This window comes from Podarcis gaigeae (assembly GCF_964106915.1).
Source record: "Podarcis gaigeae genome assembly, chromosome: 7".
Taxonomy (NCBI): domain Eukaryota; kingdom Metazoa; phylum Chordata; class Lepidosauria; order Squamata; family Lacertidae; genus Podarcis; species Podarcis gaigeae.
Genome location: NC_139683.1, coordinates 22,050,305 through 22,070,144, shown reverse-complemented (window position 1 = coordinate 22,070,144; position 19,840 = coordinate 22,050,305). Strand labels below are relative to the sequence as shown.

The window sequence follows — 19,840 nt, the reverse complement described above, 5'->3', positions numbered from 1 at the left end:
CCTATATGCATATTCATATAGGATAGGGCTCAAGATGGCTATGCACTAAGCTCCAATATCAGAGGCAGCATGTCTCTAAATACCACTTACTTGGAAAGATGTAGGACAGAGCCACAGCACTCATGCCCTGAGATTTTGTAGAAGATCTCTTTCTATCATCTGCCCTCCCATGCAATGCAGAAAAAAAGACTAGAACCGTAAACAGAACTTGAGGTCCTCGATTTCAACCAATAAGTGCATCTTATTAAAATGTGATGCAGAACAAAAGGAAAAGAGACAGAGGGACAAGCTCACACTATTAATTTTCCCATAAAGCCATTTGCTTCATCATCAGGCAACATTGCTAGAAGAAACCTTTATCTGGTGATTATTTAAGAACACACAATTTTATTTGTAGTAAGAGAGAGAGAGAGAGAGAGAGAGAGAGAGAGAGAGAGAGAGAGAGAGGGAGGCAAAGATTGAGCTGTTCATGCATGACACTATAGTTGTTCAGGCTATGGAGGAATTTATCTTCCATCCTTCACAATAGAAAACCTGATTGAATAATTGTTGCAAGGAGACAAGAAAATACGAGTTAATATTAGTAGTTCAAAAGCTCAACAATTTTTTTTAAAGAGAAGAAACTAAATGAGGCTGCGATTGTGACACTGCAGCAATTTGCAATAATCACGGGCTTTCAGGTAGCTAGTCTTGCATCTAAGTGGAAATGAGCAATCAGGCGCTGGGGGGGGGGGGGCAGAGAGAAAGTGTATCTATAATTTATGTTTTCAGTTTGCTATCTCAGTATAACCATCCCCTCCTATAAAGCAAGTGATATTTTGAATCTGATCGGGCTGATTACATCGGCAAAAGGAAACATTGTGACTTTTGCATGTGTGGTTTAATTCCTGCTGGTTTGGCAATTCATTTTTAAACTTTCCATTGTGGTGACAGCCAAGGGGGTAGAGAACCTTTCCTTAATGACGAAGCCGTCCCTTCTAAATTGGCTTACCTTGTTCACTCCAATCCTGTGGGCACAATTCACCCAAATCTAGGGCAGCCAAGATGTAGGTACAGATGACCCAATGCAAAAAAACAATACAGGCAGGCTACATCAACTGTGAAAGGCAGGTGCCTGTATCGCTCACTGCTTGTCCTTTTAAAGATGTATCCATAGCAGTGAACAGAGGAGTCATGGCCGCCACAGGTGACGGGTTCCACCCAACTTTAGGGGGCCCGGCGTGTGTGATGTCACAAATGTGGCATGTCCGTGTGAGGTCACGCAACCGGAGGAGACTGGATAGGAGGCCTATCGTGGTCACAGGGAGGCTAATAGGGCCTGTTGTGGCCCCGGAAAGGCGCAATGGGGTCTGGCGTACCTGTGTAAAACCAAACTTGAAACATTACTGAATTTCTGAAACACTGTCACCTGTCAAAATTAAAGCAGAATGTCTGAACACATTATGAAGTGCGCTGGTGGAACACTTCAATAATATTCTGATCAAAATGGGATAGCTCAGTCAATAGAACATGGAACTCTTAATCTCAGAGCCATGGGTTTGAGCCCAAAGTCACATTTTTTTGGGGGGGGGGGAATGTTCAGTAGGAACGATCTGTACAGGGACTTAAAATGGCACTGCATGGTAGGGGATGCATTTAGTCATCCGACTTTATTCTGTGCTAAAATATGCCACAAACAAAGGGTAAGGAAGTACATTATGACAGAGGGATCTGTATAACAAAGAATAAATAGACTGGGATCTCATGCAAGCAATACTTTTAGCTGACTTTCACTGCATTTAAATGGCTCTATTTGTTGCTCGGTTAGTAAGTGAAATGTGAAAAGTACATGGATTAGAATGATTCTCAACAGACTATACACCATGTGTGTGAGATCTACCTTTTGCTGAAAATGTAATTACTCAAAAAGGTGGCCAGAATTAAATTTTAACTTTTAGATGGGTTGATGTTCTCTTATATACCAATGTAAATTATAAACAGTGTGTTATAAACTGTGTGTTCTTTATATACCAATGCTTTTTTGCACAATGAATTTGGGTGATCAATATTTTTTTTTTTGATCATAACTTCCCATGATTTGTGATTAAGAGACTATTTAAGGAATGTGTTAAAATGTCCACCTACCTAGTGCCGTTCATTTCAGTATAATTTCAGTATATATATATTATACTGAAATGAATATATATATATTTTCTTGGTTTGGAGAGCAGTACAAAGGCTTTCTTTCCAAACTGGAATCTAACTGTTGTCATTTAATAATTAATCTTTTCTGAAATCTGACCCCCCACCAAATTTTTTTTTTTAAGGGGTGCAAACTTCCAGTGTCTTATGCCATAGCTGCGCTTGCTAAGTACAATAACACTGTGCCCCAGCAAGGGGTTTGGATAGGCTACTTGCAGTTTACAGTCTTATTATAAAATCATGCAGCACAGACAGCAGCGAATAAATGAAAATGCATCTAGGATGCCACCAGTATTAATGTGCATCAGCATACACAGCATTTGACAGATAGGATTCTGTTCCCTTTCTGATCCACTTCTGGATCCACTTCTGATCCCTTTCTTGAGTTCTCTCCTGAGTAGTTTACCATTTATGAGGACTGTCTCTACATTGTGGGTAGGGGGTGCTTTGCCAACAGCTCTGGGGCAGACCCAGTCTTGCACCATCAAGCCCTCCTGGCACTGTCGTCTTACCTGTCATAAGCATTGGTAGGCAATAACAGCACTCTGATGCATCTGCCATTAAAATTTCCCACAATGCCCCTGAATGATGCAATAATATTAGGGGCATTGTGGGAAATTACAATGGTGGCTCTCGGACCAAGTTGTCCAACAGTCATCACATCAAAGGACAGGTTAAAAGACAGCTTAGGCCAATGCAAGTTTTGGAAGTGACACCACAGATGGCACAAACACTTCCAGAGTGTGCTACATGTACAACCAGTGTCTATTTGACTGGTTGTACACGAAGCAAAGGGACGCGGGTGGCACTGTGGGTTAAACCACAGAGCCTAGGACTTGCTGATCAGAAGGTCAGCGGTTCAAATCCCCGCGACGGGGTGAGCTCCCGTTGCTCGGTCCCAGCTCCTGCTAACCTAGCAGTTCGAAATCATGTCAAAGTGCAAGTAGATAAATAGGTACCGCTCCGGCGGGAAGGTAAATGGCATTTCTGTGCTCTGCTCTGGTTCAACAGAAGTGGCTTAGTCATGCTGGCCACATGACCTGGAAGCTGTACACTGGCTTCCTCGGCCAATAAAGCGAGATGAGCACCGCAACCCCAAAGTCGGTCATGACTGGACCTAATGGTCAGGGTGTTGGTTTCTGCTTCCTTCACTGAGTAGCGAAGTGCTTGTCACAAGACAATGTTTACATTCCACAGTCAGTGCTGTTGGGTTTTCTCACGGGAAAGGAGACTGGATGTGACGTACACTGGTTTCCTGTTTTTCACTGTTCTTTGCAGTTCAGTATGATTCTCTCCGTGCTTTAGAGGAGAGAGGATGCCTTTCTCTGCTCCGGCAGAGGGAAAATGTTTTTCTGTAAATTACCAGCTTTGAAGTGTAAATAAAGTAATATAGAGCATGTTGGCACGTACTTTTCATCATTCCGCTGTGCACTGGACACTGCTTATCTCCAACATTTTGGTTCCGGGCCCAGAAAAACGCAGTGTTTTGAGAATGGACTCCAGAAGTCGGGCTCCTGGCAAAGGAACAAAGGAGCAAAGAATTGGAGTGCCGGCAAAGGATCGGAATGCAGAGGGCCGGATCGGACGATATCTCTGCGCGTCAAGATGATTTGATGAGGTATGTGCTACAGCTCCGGGCAGCCTGCCAGCTTCTAATTAATGGCTTTGTGGCTGGACTTTGAACTTTTATAGCCGGTTTTGCCGTGGCACAGGCAAAAGGCTAGAAGGATAAATTTTTCCTATGCTGGGGGAAATCGAAAGTAAAGCAGCTGCAGCAGTGTCGCAGCATGAATTTAAGACAGCAGAGAGAACTTTCACTTTTGAACTTGCCTTTGGAATGCGGTTTGAAGCAGCTGCAGATAAGCAAAGCAGTTAAGCAGAAAGGCACAGGTTCACAAAGCAGAGGCTGTTTTTGAATTTGCTTTTGGATTGAAGCAGCTGTACACAGACACAGCTTGTATAAAGCAGCTTGATTTAAAGCAGCAGAGATGACGCAGAAGGCTAATGCCAAAGTCATGATGGCTAGCTGCAGAAGGCTGGATGAGGCAAGTGGGGAATTTGATGCCAATCAGCCAAATGCTCAACTCACAGTAGCCTGTGATACTGCCATGATTCTGAATGGAGCAGACCGCCAGGGTGATAGCTGCATGGGCAAGGGGGAGTCTTCACAGACGTCATCCCAGAGTGCAGTGGAACCACCAGATGGCGCCAAAGCTTTGAAGGCAGTGAAATGCTACTCGTGTGGACGTCTAGGCCATATGAAGAGGGAATGCAGATATCCCAGGGCCAAGACAGAGCAGCGCAGCGAAAGCTCATCGCGTGGAAAAGGCCGAGGCAAAGGCAAAGGTCCGGTGTCCAGGACAACGCAGCACAAGGCAATGGTCTCACGCTTCACTCCAAAGGTTGCAGAGGTCCAGAAGACGTCTAGATCTTTCTTCGTTGTTGATTCAGCGGCGACCCACCACATGTGCAACGATAAGCGACTGTTCGTGTCTTTTACACCGCAGGAAGGTGCGATTCACCAGGCGGATGACCACACAATCCCCAGTAAAGGCTACGGAACTGTTGTTCTTCACAGTTTGGACTTATCGATACAGGATGTGCTTTATGTGCCAGATGCCAAGCATAATCTGCTCAGCGTTGGACAGCTGAATGAGCGGAAAATTGACGTTTCCTTTAAGAACAAAAGGTGCATCATCACAAAGAAAAATGATTATGTATTGCATGCTGAATATGTTGATCGTTTGTATGTTTTGTATTTTGATGATGTTGTGCAGGATGACACTTGTTGCATTGCAGGTTCTAACAAAAGTTTGCATGCAGAATGTATTCACGATTTTCATCGAAAATTTGGTCATTTGCATTTTGAGGCAGTATCTAAAATGCCTGCCTTGGTTGAAGGTATGACTATTAAACCCTGCAGGTACCACATGAAGTGCAAGGCATGCGCAGCAAACAAAGTGAAAATGGCTGCGAAAGGTAAGGTGTCTAGTAGGCAAGCTACAGAACCATACCAGGTTGTTCATGCTGATTTGGTTGGACCACTAGCGCCCTCTTTGGGTGGAAACAGGTACTTCATGGTTCTCATTGATGCATTTTCCAGGTATATTTATGTGTACAATCTCAAGCAGAAATCAGAGGCTTTTCCAAGGTTCAAGGAATTCTGTGCTTGGTTGGGAAATGTGCATGGTAAGAAGGTAAAGACTCTTTTCAGTGATCGCGGGGGAGAATTCACTTCTCAGCAGTTTGAAGCTTTTCTGACTGAGAAAGGAATTCAACACGATTTGTCTAGTCCTCGCTCGCCATGGCAGAATGGACTTGCGGAACGAGCAAATCAGACATTGCTTCAAGGGTTAAAAACCTTGCTGCATGATGCCAATCTTCCAGAGAGTTATTGGGCCGAAGCTCTCTCATGTTTTACTTACAGTTATAATCGCAGGTTATCTTCAGCGATTGGTTGTACCCCCTATGAGAAGATGTTTGGCAAGAAGCCATACATCAAACACATGAAAATTTTTGGTTCTGACATGTGGGTTCACTCACCACAAAACTCCAAGTTAGACAAGCGTGGATTGCATGGTATCTTTCTAGGTTATCAGAAAGGGTCTTACAGAATAATGATGACTGACTCTAAGGAAATTAAGCTCACAAGAAGTGTTGAGTACAATGCCAAGTGGGGGGAGAATGTGGGAATTTTCCAATGTTATCCTGATGACAGTGATGAAACTGAGGATAGTCAAAAGCAACCGCAACAACCCACACCCACTGATGAAGGTTCTGATTCTGAGTCTGAAACTGAATCGGGTGATTCAGAGGATCTCAAGAGTGCGAAAGCCTCTATGCGACCCTCTGAAAGCTCTGATCAAGAATTGGAGGAACCATTGTTCACAATAGGTCATTTTTCTCCTAAGAAGGAAGAGGAGAGTGTTGAAGACTTAAGGCTAATTCGTAGGTCACAGAGAGCAACAAAAGGCAGACCTCCAAAGAGATTTGCTGATGAGTTTGCTAAGATAGCAGTAACAGCTGTTAAAAGCTCCAAGAAGGTGTTTGAACCTTCAAGTTTCCAAGAAATCCAGGATTTGGATTCAAAGGAAGCTGAGCCATGGTTAAATGCCATGAAGGCTGAGCTTGATTCCTTGGAAAGGAACAAAACATGGGACCTTGTTCCAGTAGTTCCAGGAATGAAACTGCTTGGAAGCAAATGGGTCTTCAAAGCGAAGACAGATCAAAATGGCAAGATAGTCAGACACAAAGCCAGATTGGTAGCCAGAGGTTTTGCACAGGTGCCAGGTGAAGACTATCACGAGACCTACTCACCCACCGTGAGGTATGAGAGCATTAGGCTTATGCTCAAGCTAGCTGCAGAAGAGAATCTACACATTAGTCACCATGATGTGAATACAGCTTTTCTGTACGGATCTCTAGATGAATCACTTTATATGCTTCCACCTGATGGCGTACAGGTAAAACAGGGATTTGTTTGTGCTCTGAAGAAGTCCCTTTATGGTCTCAAACAAAGTGCACGGTGTTGGCACACAAAACTCACTGAAGTATTGTTTTCTCTAGGTTTTAAGCAAGGGAAAGCTGATCCATGTGTATTTGTCAAAGAGGAGGGGCAAAAGAAACTGTATTGTTTGTTTTATGTTGATGATCTTTTATTCTTTTGGAAGGATGTCACATTGTACAATAATGCCCTAGCTCAATTGAAAGAGCACTTTGACATGAAAGATCTTGGTGAGGTAAACAACTACCTATCTCTGGAAATAGAGAGAGATCAAGATGGTAACATTCTAGTACACCAGTCACGTAAAATTGCTGATGTGTTAAGCAAACTAAACCTGATGGATGCTAACCCTGTAGACACACCGATGACAACAGGTTATCAGGTAGATGACACTGGAGAAGCATTTTCTGATACTACACTGTACAGAAGTGTGCTAGGCAAGCTAAACTTCATTGCCAGATGTTCAAGACCTGACATTGCTGTTAGCTGTAATTTGCTAAGCAGACAAGTCAACAATCCTACTGTTAAGGATTGGAAAGCTCTGAAACGCATAGCGCGGTATTTGAAAGGCACTATGCATTACAGACTGAGATTTAACAATCAAAAGTCTGGTGGTCTTGAGATATTTGCAGATGCAAGTTTTGGAAGTGACACTACAGACAGGAAAAGTACGTCTGGAGTTTGCTATAAGTACAATCAGGGTCTATTTGATTGGTCATGCAAGAAGCAAACAACAGTTAGCTTAAGTACTTGTGAAGCTGAACTGAATGCACTGTCTTATTCACTTAAGGATTGTGAATGGTTGTTACAATTGTGCAAAGACATAAAAATTCCTGTCAAATGTCCAATCCAGGTTTACCAGGACAACAAAGCATGTTTGGCTTTGCTGAATTCTGAAGGTTGTAAGCAAAGCACGAAGCACTTGCAATTGAAGTTGCAACATGCTAGGGAACGTATTCAGAAGGGACTCGTAACGGTGTCCTATATGCCAGGTAATGAAATTCCTGCTGATGTATTGTCCAAGATTGTATCAAGGGATCAACACTGTACCTATGTGCAGAAGTTGGGTTTGTGCTGATATTGTACGAACACGCTGCCCAGTGATGTTCACAGAAAGGGGGAGGATGTTGGTTTCTGCTTCCTTCACTGAGCAGCGAAGTGCTTGTCACAAGACAATGTTTACATTCCACAGTCAGTGCTGTTGGGTTTTCTCACGGGAAAGGAGACTGGATGTGACGTACACTGGTTTCCTGTTTTTCACTGTTCTTTGCAGTTCAGTATGATTCTCTCCGTGCTTTAGAGGAGAGAGGATGCCTTTCTCTGCTCCGGCAGAGGGAAAATGTTTTTCTGTAAATTACCAGCTTTGAAGTGTAAATAAAGTAATATAGAGCATGTTGGCACGTACTTTTCATCATTCCGCTGTGCACTGGACACTGCTTATCTCCAACACAGGGATCCCTTTACCTTTACCTTACAAGAAGCAAACAACAGTGAGCCTAAGTTCTTGTGAAACTGAACTCAGTGCACTGTCATATTTACTTTTGGATTGTGAATGGTTGTTGCAACTGTTTAAGGACGTAAGGGTTAATGTGAAATGCCCTATATAGATTTACCAAGACAACAGGTCCTGTTTGGCTTTGCTAGCTTCAGAGAGTTGCAAGCAAAGAACCAAGTACTCGTGGATAAAATTACATCATGCAAGGGAGTGTATCCAGAAAGGACTCATTCAGGTGTCCTACATGCCAGGAAACAAAATTCCTGCAGATCTGTTGTCTAAGGTTGTTAACAGGGAACAACTACAGGTTTATGTACAGTGGTTGCAGTTAGGCTGAAATACTGCACCGCAGGTTACATGGAATGGGGGAGGATGTTGGAGATTCCATTCCACCTTTTGTTGCAGACATGGGATTGTTGCATGTCACATGTCTGTTTACATTCCAGCACAGACTGCTGGGTCCTGTGAGCAGAACTTCCGCTCTGTGTATTGCTTTTGTTTTCTACTCTCTCAGAGAAGACGGCGAGGAGAGACGACATGTTTATTTGTTCTGATTTAAGTAAAATAAATCCGTAGTTTTAGTATATATCCACAGCCTCAAGCCTCTTCTGTTGTGCAGTTTACCCTGCTACGTATAATGTGCTCAAGTCGGCTAGCTTGAGTCACTGATTTACGTCGGAGTCAGAGGTTGATAAATCTCTGCAACATGAAGGCTGAGAGGGATACGATCCTGCTGGGGCCTAGCCAGCTGGACTTTCGACCCCCGGATGCCGACAGCGTCGGCTGAGGGTTCTACTGGGGCACTGCGCCCAGGCTGTGACCCAGGAATGCCTGCAGTGTGCTTTGACAGATGTGAGACAACAGAGGGAGGGAAGGGAGAAAATGAAGAGGTAATGGTACCAGTATGAGGAGGGGGAAGTGATGTCATATAGGCACTCATGGAGTTAATATTTGCAACTTCCCATGGTGCTGTTATGTAATGCATCAGGATGATGGCCACCACCATTGCATCTGCTGCTGTGCTAGCATGATGTTCTGGATCAAGTGTAGTGCTATAGATCTCATAATAGGATGCCCCAGGCTAGATACTTGCTTGCTAACCCAGCGGATTAGCGTTTGGTCCAACGGATGCAAAGTTATGTACTGATCTGCAATGAATTGCTCCCGTTCGATAAAACGATGACCAATGCATGGATTATGTGAGGCTACCACACATGGCTGCACACAAAGCCAACAAGCATATCCCATATTTGTGTCACTGTGTCAATGTTTTTTGAGTTGGCAAAGGCTTGTGCTCCAGTTTTATTAGCCTGTTGGAAAGAAATCTCATTTAGCCAGCATTTTTTAACATCTACATTAATTCTTTTAAAACACTGAAGTGAGTGTTCTACAGCTATGTAAAGAAACGCATTATCAAAGCATTAAGATATGATTAAACTGACATTTTCTTAAGAAAACGAAAGGAGCAGGAAAAAGCCATTCTAAAAGGACTGAGTGCTACATACTCCAGATATTATCTTCAGTGCTTACTCAGGGATCTTTAAAGAAGCTTATTACCAAGTACCCTAAGAAGACAAGTGCGGATGTGTACAGATCAGAGGAATGCAAGTTAATGCACCTGCCAGATTTTACTATCATACAAAGCATGTCAATCAGCACTCAGACCTTGCGTTTAAAAATATGTTCCCTCAGATTTTTCTCCTAGTAGTGTATCTTACATTACTATGTTTTTCCATTCTGTAGCTGTGCGGTGTCAGGAACGTCACAAATTAGGCGACTGGATACGCATAACTACAATTAGTATGGATTGCCTTAATTAGACAGTGCTCACTGGTACAACCACTGCTGCATTTTATCAAGATGGACATACTTAAGGAAGCAGCTCACAAGGCAAGGAAGTTCTTGAAGGCAGGGTTAATGTTGATTGGTGTGTGATGAACAACCTTGTTTCTCTGGGTCTTTGCTATATGTAAAGTCTTACTTTATAGAGCTGTATCATATCAGATGATAATCACTAAATCATTGAATTATAGAACTGTAGAGTTGGAAGGGACCCTGAGGGCCATCTAGTCCAACCCCCTGCAATGCAGGAATCTCAACTCAGTCATACACGACAGATGGCCACCCAACTTCTGCTTAAAAACTTTCAATGAAGGGCAGTCCATTACCTTTCAAGGAAGTCCGTTCCACGGTTGAATAGTTCTTTCTGTCAGAAAGGTCTTCCTGATGTTTAGCAGGAATCGGGTCCTAGCATCTAGAGCAGGAGAAAACAAGCTTGCTCCATCCTCTATGTGACAGCCCTTTAGGTATTTGAATATGGCTATTATATCTCCTCTCAGTCTCTTCTTTACTAGGCTAAACATACCAATTTCCCTCAACCGTTCCTCATAAGGCTTGGTTTCAAGACCCTTTATCATCTTGGTCACCCTCCTTTATTTTGTAAAACAACACCTAAGAGTGCAACTACTTGTGGCTTGGGGACAGGTGTCAACAGGGACCCTAGGATTATGTGGACCTTCCATTCTATAGGCCGAAAGGGAGATCAAGCTATGGAGAAAGAAGTCATATGCCTAAGATCTTCCCTAGTTGATGGTGCAGCTTTCTACCACCATGGCTGCCATGGATGTTCCACAGGCAATGGAGCTAAAAACAGAGTGATGGGGCTGAGGCAGCCAAGAATCTACAGGACCCTAGGCTTCCTTAGTCCCTTAATATTGGAGGCAATGGGAAGGAACAAAAAAGAAAAAAGAAAGACAAGTCCACTTATTTTGCTGTGGCTGGTGTGAACTGGTAGGTCTTAGGAAATGGCAATAGCTCTGCAGCAACTCTCCCCACCAAAGTGCACGTCCCATTGTTACAGTTTAATTTAATCACTAGGTAGCATGTGATTAGGGACGTGGGTGGTGCTGTGGGTTAAACCACAAAGCCTAGGACTTGCCGATCAGAAGGTCAGTGGTTCGAATCCCCACGATGGGGTGAGCTCCCTTTGCTCGGTCCCTGCTCCTGCCAACCTAGCAGTTCGAAAACACCTCAAAGTGCAAGTAGATAAATAGGTACCGCTCCGGCGGGAAGGTAAACGGCATTTCCGTGCGCTGCTCTGGTTCGCCAAAAGCTTAGTCATGCTGGCCACATGACCTGGAAGCTGTACGCCGGCTCCCTTGGCCAATAAAGCGAGATAAGCACCGCAACCCCAGAGTCGGCTACAACTGGACCTAATGGTCAGGGGTCCCTTTCCCTTTAGCATGTGATTAAGTCAGGAGTCTTCCATGACAGAAGACAACCAAGAACAGCAGGATTGATAAAATGGAACAATAACGGAAGGCCAAACAAGCTAATCAAAACTGGCCAAAAAAGCAAAGTTAGTGACAAGGAATGAAGAGCCAGCATCAATTTAACACAAAAACCTTGCAAAATAACTTAGATTTAGCCTGCCTCCTGAAGCCAAAAGCATCTAGGGAGGGTAGTCCATAGTTATGGTGCCACAACTGGAAAGGCCCTAGTCCTCAACCTCAATCAGCAGGTAGGCTCAGGTAGCATATATGTGTAAATAAACCATATATTATAAAGACACCACAGTTTCCGCTGTGCCTCTTTCTGAGGAAACACAAACCCTGGGTAACTGCCTGGAACTCCTGGAATCTTGCACCACTCAGAGATTGGGGTGGCATGCAACAACACAAATTAATGCCCACCAGCTTTGCATTTTGTTTTGTTTACCTGTATTACAAATTAGATGTATTTAAATAATGGATTAAATTAATGGAGTATTCTGACATCAACAAACTTGGGAGGCTCCATTTAGATTTAAAGATTATAAAAAACAACAGGATCTATACAGACATAATGAGCTAGAGATTTTATCACTTTTAAAAATCATTTCTTGTAAAACATACATCTACATACAGTGCATTTTCAAAGCAAAAAAAATGCAAACTCCTATCAGCAAAATCTAATGTCTAAAAGGCAGATTCCCCCCCCCCATTATCTCAGTGGGAGAAATCCATTTTTTTAGCACTGCTTGAAACATATATGGATGGGTGTATTGGTGTATAGCTTCAGAACAAGTATCTCCCATACAAAACACTGAAGGTTTTATTTTATATCAGGTTCAGTTTTCCCTGTGTCTTAAGAAGCGGGCGGGGGGGGGGGAACAATGGCCACATGTGCAGTTTTGGCACCTGACATTGCCAGTGGGCTTGGAATGAGCTGCTAGTTTGCAGCTAGGGTGCTTCCCTTAGAGAATATGGTATCACTTTTGCCTTGAACCACTAAACCACAGCAAAAAGAAGAGATTGCTATAATCACAATCTTCTTACAATGGCCTCTGCACAAATCACTTTAATTTGCAATTTAGATATCAATTAGTAGGATACAATCGGCACTGATAAGATATCCAATGGAAAGTGTTAATCCATTTGCTTTATTAGAAACCACTCCTGATTTCCTCCATATTTTTCATGGGATATAAGAAGGTGGAGTGGACCTTTGACACAGAGCAATGATTCAAGACTGATATGTCAGCAATTTTTTGTTCGATTTGTTATTGCCATTAAGTATTTGTTGTCATTGCAAACATTGTACTAAATGCAACAGCAATACAGAGAGTGAGATATCTGTGAAAGCATAATACAAAACTCACAGACATACCACAGCAACTCAAGTGGACCTGACTCTCTGTTGCAGTGGTTCTGAAATGGTGTTCTCAGTGTGTTGACTGGGGCAGATGGGAGTCCAACAACACCTAGGCCATTACTGTTCTATTGCCATATTTTTCTACTTCTTTGAGAACCTGCTATCTTAGGGTGTTTTCACAGGTGAGGCTGAAAATAACAATAGTTTCATTTGTGTGTGCCTGAAATTTCTTTAACCTGAGTATGAAACCTACTTTGACCTTGATGCTAATCCCTTTAGACCTCAGCCTTCCTCAACCTTATGTCCTTTGTATGTGTTGGACTATAATTCCCAGTATCCATGATCATGCTGGCTGGGCCATTGGAAGCTGTAGTCTAGGGCACCAGGTTCTTTTAGACATTAACAGCTGGTTTTCTGTAACTCGATTCAAAATGGCTGGGCAGTGTGCATGTCAATGTAGGCAAGTCCAATTTGTGTGAGTCGTTTCAGTGGAGTCAATACCAAGGTCAGTGCTATTTATATACAACCTTTCCATATATAACGTTCAAGGCCGTTTATGCAAAAAATGACAAAAATTATCAGTAGTACAAAAATCAATAGCAAAAACAATTAATCTACAGTATCTTAAAATATAAAAGGATGCATTAAAAATTCATAATAAAGCAATTAGGCCCAAAGATCAAGATACTAAATAACAAGCCATTAAACAAGCCATCAAAACATAACTGCAAAAAACCAGTTAAGTCAATCGTGCAAGAAACCATAACAACTCCATCTTATTAATTGTTAGCAACTTTTGTATGTGGAGTCCTTCAAGGCCTGACTTTCTCAGGCCAAGTAAAAATTATTTGCTTATTTATTCATCTGAAATATTTTTACCAAACTATTCAGCTGAAAATTACTTCCAGAGTAGCTTATAAAGATCAATAATAAGGCTGGCTTCAAACTTCCGACCTAAAAGACACCACACAAAAGGAAAACAGATTGGGAGGGAGGAGAAAAGAAGCAAAACCACACTCTGGTACAGAGTTCTGCCACTTGAGGCAGTGGCCTCACCCCACCTAATGGCTGTGCTGGCTCTGCCAACGCTCTTAACAAACCACAGTCCCCAGGATTCTTCACAGGAAGCCTTGTGCTTTACAGTGGCACCTTCGGTTACAAACTTAATTCATTCAGGAGGTCCATTCTTAACCCGAAACTGTTCTTAACATGAGGCACACTTTTGCTAATAGGCTTTCTGCTGCCGGCGCGCGACTTCTGCTCACATCCTGGGACAAAGTTCGCAACCAGGAGAATCTACTTCCGGGTTAGTGAAGCTCATTACTTGAAGCATTCATAAGGAGGATGGTAACCTGAGGTTCTACACTAAATGTATGACGTGGATGTGATATCAGACTTAAATGGCTTTCGCATTTAAGGAACCTTGCCTAAGGGCACCTTTCTTCACAGTCCTATTTCTCATGCCCTTAATGCTTGCAAATGAAAACCTGAGGTTCTACACTAAATGTATGACGTGGATGTGATATCAGACTTAAATGGCCTTTGCATTTAAGGAACCTTGCCTAAGGGCACCTTTCTTCACAGTCCTATTTCTCATGCCCTTAATGCTTGCAAATGAAAACAAACAAACAAACAAACCCACAGTGCCTATGTCAAGATAGATTTAAAAGGATATTTAGTGTCCTGTGCAATTGCAACCAGGAATTTAAGCAGGTAAAATTTTTTAAAGGATTGTTCTAATAGGCTTCACTACCAGATGGATGCAATATCAGGAAAGCTATTTTCAATAGTTCGTGATCATGGATGGCCTTTTCTGGGACTCCAAAATTTCTTGAGCTACTCGTAATTTTGCTCACACTGTGAAGGTTGAAATGAAAAGTGGATAGGGGGTTGTTGTTCTTTTTAGGTATTATGATTGTGCAGATGTTTAGGAGGCCATCTTTCGATGCCAGCGATGTTGTGTGGATGATGGAAAAAACAAAAGCAAACCCACACGCAAGTATTTCACAATAAAAACTCATCTGGAAGTCCCCTTGCCTCAGAACTTAAAGGGTAAGGGGGATTCTGAAAGGAATCATGTGGCTATATGCAAGGGGAGAACAATAATATTAAACTCTACTTCTGTTAAGCTCAGTCCACATCAACCAGGTTTGTACAGAGTGCTAAGATATTAAACGAGAATAAGCTAGTTCTTTTAGTAACAAGCTTTTAGTAACAAGGCAAAAGCAATCAAGCCATTGTCCCCAAAGGGCTTAATCAGCACATGCTGACCTGGGATTTGGTACGATGACATTAAAACGCATGTAATAACTGAAGATCTTCATTAATCCTTATGCGATTGCATCAAATGCATTTGGTGGGAATGGATGGGACCAAGAATGGCAAGCTTGGTCCACAGTAGCCCATCTATTGAGTTGCTCTGCTGCTCAAGACTATGGTAATTGATAAAGGCACACAAATACATCATCTCTTTGCAAATCTGGCTATAAAGTTACAGCCTGTTTAACCCATCACTGGCTGCTGTTGTCTGCTGACAGCCTGTGTAAACATGACTCCCAGATAAGCTCTGGCTGGCTCATTGTGCTACCGGTGGCAGCTTTCCAGTCTACTGCAGAATAGAATTGATCTTCTAAAGTTGGGTGGATGTGGTTCAACCTTTGCCAGGCAGCAAAGATACTCCTATAGCACTGCATGCTATTGCTTCTTTGGCATCTGATTCAGAAGAACGAGGAGCATAAGATTTTGCATCCTAAGGGGCCAGTAATGTGCTAGAACAGGAGAAACCTGCGTCAGTATTATCAGCTGGTAAGCTGCTGTGTGGTAAACGGTCATCTGCATTCACCCTCACTAGTGTATTTATGTGGGACTTAAAAGTTCCCAGCTGTTCCAGAAGGGCTGAGAGAGGAAGACAGGCGTAGGCTAGGCTGAAAGGAATGTGATAAATCTCTAGTATCTGAAGGCAGCAAAGGAACCTCAGCCATGTGATAGAGCAGCTGGTGTTCAGCGTCTACCTTCCACATTTTCTCCTTTTCTTCCTTAAAATCATACTCTAAGGCACACTAACAAGAAGAAAATGTTGGCACTAGTGCTGACATTGCAATAGTGCAATAGGACCGTCCCTTGTGATACGCTGCTAGACTGTTTTCCAGAAACCAACTACTCCTGTGCAGTCTTGTCCAAACCTTTTGAAAAGTATGTGGGGTTATTCTGGGTTCACTCTGGAGTGTTGGGACTGTTCTGCTTAGCAATAGTAGGTAGCAGTGGTGTATCATCAGTGGACTAGGAAGACTAGGCTAGTCCCTTTAATGTTCCCCTGGAGCCTCCTTCCCAAAGCCTGGAAAGCTTCTGCCAGACTTAGGGATGGAGGTGTGATGTTCTGATCAGTCCAAGAGCCCTCCCACCAACTTCCCAAAGTCCAGCATCCTGTCAGAGGCCTGGCACCCCCTTCTCAAAGCCTGGGAAGCCTGTGCCTGGCTTAGGGAGGGAGGCATGATGCGCATGCTCACAACTCCCCCCCATCACCCTCGCAAGCTGGTGCCTCTGACCCTAACTGTTCCCCTAGGGAAAAAATTCGCCACACGCCACTGGTAGGTAGCAGCAGCAAATGTAGGAAGAGTAGGAAGTAATGGCACCAATAATCAGAAAAATTCAAAAATGTTTTTTTCCTAGTACATGGAAATTGTAAAGCTTAGGATACATTTAGCTTATCACACCGGAATAGAATCTTGATGTGTCTTCAAGGCTATAGTGCCCTAGAAGTGATGACAGTGGCTCGTGACAATGAAGAAACATTTTAGTAATTAAACTTGTATAAATTCCCACCATCTGTGCCTACCACAAAGGAGATAATGGCCTTTTTCTGTGCTGTTGAAAGTGCATAGTCTCACATTCACACACACACCATACACAATACGTTTCAGTATTCAAAACAATTCAAAAACCATGGGCCAAAAACCCAAGTTCTAAGTAGTGGATTCAATATAACAGACAATGCTTTCTGCTTTGCAGGAAACAATAACTATGTGCATGTTACACGAACAGCATCTAAAATGTAAAGTGCATTTAATTGTAGCATATACATGTTCCATAGGGTCACATTCAGATAGCAAGTATTCCATGCTGAAGAATGGATGAGCAATTTCCATTTCCCTCTAACTCTAAATATTTTGTATAACACTCAAAGATCATATTGACAGATACCGTGTTCGATTAATATGCTCCATTTTGCACCATTTACATTCCATGTTAATATACCCACATTTCTATAAAATGTATTTCAAGACCTGCTAAAAAGAGGGAAAATAGACACACTTTAAGCAGTTTACAAGAGACAGATCATTATCGCTTACAAAGGAATGGAAACAGAAAAGCTGTAAATAATAAGTTCTGAATAGGAATGACATAAACAGCCTAATCAATGTCTTCCAGAACTGGCAAGTGACACCGCTTTGTTTTTTGCAAATAAAAACCTTCTTAACATCACAATATAAACCATTATCTCTGCAGGCAAGGTATATTTAGAAATGTACAAAATGTACATTTCCTGCCAGCCACTAGATCAGTAGGTGGAGATCTAAAGTCATGCAAATCTTACAGTAAATGCAGGCAACCAATTTCTAATTATTCCATATCAGCAGATTTGCGAGGAATATAATTTATTAAAAAAAGAACAGTTTATGATCAGCAGACCTTAGTTATGACTGTTTAGGAATTCAGTGCATTTTGATCTAATCACAAAATCAAAATATTCATGAAACACAATGATATCTCCCCAAAGCAGCCGGGCAGCCATTAATTTTGAAATTCGGGTAATTTATTAACACTTATCTGTAGCTGTAAAAGCTTACCTCTGTGTTTGTAATACGGCTAAAAGTGAAAGCAGTTTTAAAACTGATTCCTAATGATTTATAATGGTTTGCTGTAATTTGAGCCAGAAATTCAATTAAAATGTATGTCTAGTTTTGTTTCAAGATCTTTAGTTAAAAATTCTATTAAAATTCTATTTCCTTCTTGCATTAAATGTATTTGTTATCTGCATATACAGGAAACATAAGAAAATTCTATCATTTATTCCCCAGAGACTCCCAACACCTTTAAGACCATTCATTTTTATTTCATAACTCCCCTCTGGCACTGTTTGGGATTTGGATGCTGCTTAGCAAGAATACCTAGGAGTTATGTTATTTTATCCATAAAGAGGAAAAACAAAACACCAAAAATCTCCCCCCTCCCCCAAGTGCTCAAGCATTACCCAAGGGGCATTTATCAGTTCATCAGAGAAGGGAAAACAAATGAAGTTATCAAGCACTTTAATAGTGCTAATTATAATGTTTAGTATAGTGCCTCTCTACCTATAAGCTATAAATTCTTGCAGACTGTATTATATAACCTGACCATTAAAAAGCTATCTTCCAATAACTGCTTATCTTGTGATCCAGCTGCAAATTAAACCAAAACGGCTTTCTTTTTTATTTTCTAAAAGCAATGGAACTGATCTCAGGGGTCACTGAAGTTCTACAAAGGTAGGAGAAGTTTCATGTTATGTACTGCAGGAGTTAAGTCTGATGGCACAAAAACTTTGAGAATGTACAAGTTGACAAGCTTTCCCTACCCTGTCCAATGGTATCTCAAGCAGCAAGTGATTCAAGGGGGGGGGGGGAGTTCCTTACAAGGGCTATAAGAACATTAAACATATTAAAACTACTGTGTTTGTAGCTTTTACTAGTTTTTATTGATGTTTGATATATTTTGCTTTTGTGGTTACTGCTGCTTTGGAGGAAGCGTGATTCATAAATACCCTGAATTAATAAAATAAAAGATCACTCTGCACTAGGACATCATACCACTCGATTAGCATGTGAGCAGATGTGCAAGGCAAGGTGATTCTGTGATCCTCCTGGAAGGATCCTGCAGCTTCCAGAAATATAGGCAAACCAGTATCTTCCCCTCACTCAACAACTTGCTGATAATGTTGAAGGAATAATAAACACAGTAACAAAGGCAAGCATAGCAATGTTGTAGCTCCTCCATGATTTAATCCCACCACACAACTCCTTTTAGCACCCAAACATTTAAAGCACCAAACACCTTGTAGAAGCATTAAAGCTGAATGACTGCTAGCACTAATAGCTTGTGAGCAGTGATTGGCCCAAATAAATGCATTATTTTACCCATCCTTTTTTAGTGCAGCGATTACCAATGTGGTGCCCTTCAGAACCTGTTGGACTAGTTCCCATCATCCATTCTCTTCTCTTTTAGCAACAACAGCACTGGGTTGCAGGAATAGGCAAAGCATGCTGTAGCTCCATCCGCAGTAGATAGAGGTGCTGTAACTGGAACAACCAGGAGCCATGATTTATGGCTGTTCCTCCTTTACTTGCCCTCTTGACCCTTGCCTATCTTGGCTGTTTTCATGGAAGTGGCTGAGGCAGTGGGTGGGTGGCCAGGTGGGTTGGTTAATGAATCTTTGAAGGAGTTTGTGGTACATTTGTTCCTGGGGGGGGGGGGGGACCCTCCCTGTGGTACTTGGCAACTATCTCCCAGTCACTAATACCCCATTTTGAGGCAAGATGCTCAAAGAGGATCATGGTGATTCAGCTGCAGGTGCTTTTGGAGGAAAGCAACTGTCCGGACCTGTCCAGTTTTAGGTTCAGGCTTGGTTTTGGTATGGAATTGGCCTTGCTTTACCTGATGATCTTCCCTAGGGGAGAGACAGAAGGAGTGTGACCCTGCTTCTTCTTCTTCTTCTTCTGGATCTCTCAGCAGTTATTGACACCATTGGACAGTCTCTGTGAGTTGGGGGTTGGAGGTACTGTTCTACAGTGGTTCTGCTCTTACTTGCATGGTCAATCTTAGAGAAGGCTATGTATTTACACCTTGGCAATGCAGTTGTAGGGTACCACAAGGCATTGTTTTATCCCCAATGCTATTTAACATTTATATGAAGCTGTTGAGAGCAATCAGCAGGAGATTTGGGGCACAGTATCATCAGCATGCTGGGGACACCTAACTTTGTTTCTCTGTTTAAT

The 19,840-nt window shown here is 42.3% G+C and overlaps 1 long non-coding RNA gene across 3 annotated transcripts in view; it reads right to left on the bottom strand.

Moving 5' to 3' along the window:
- LOC310849314 overlaps positions 1–19,840 on the bottom strand; it is a 46,019-nt gene that overhangs the window by 15,235 nt on the left and 10,944 nt on the right. The window lies entirely within an intron of this gene.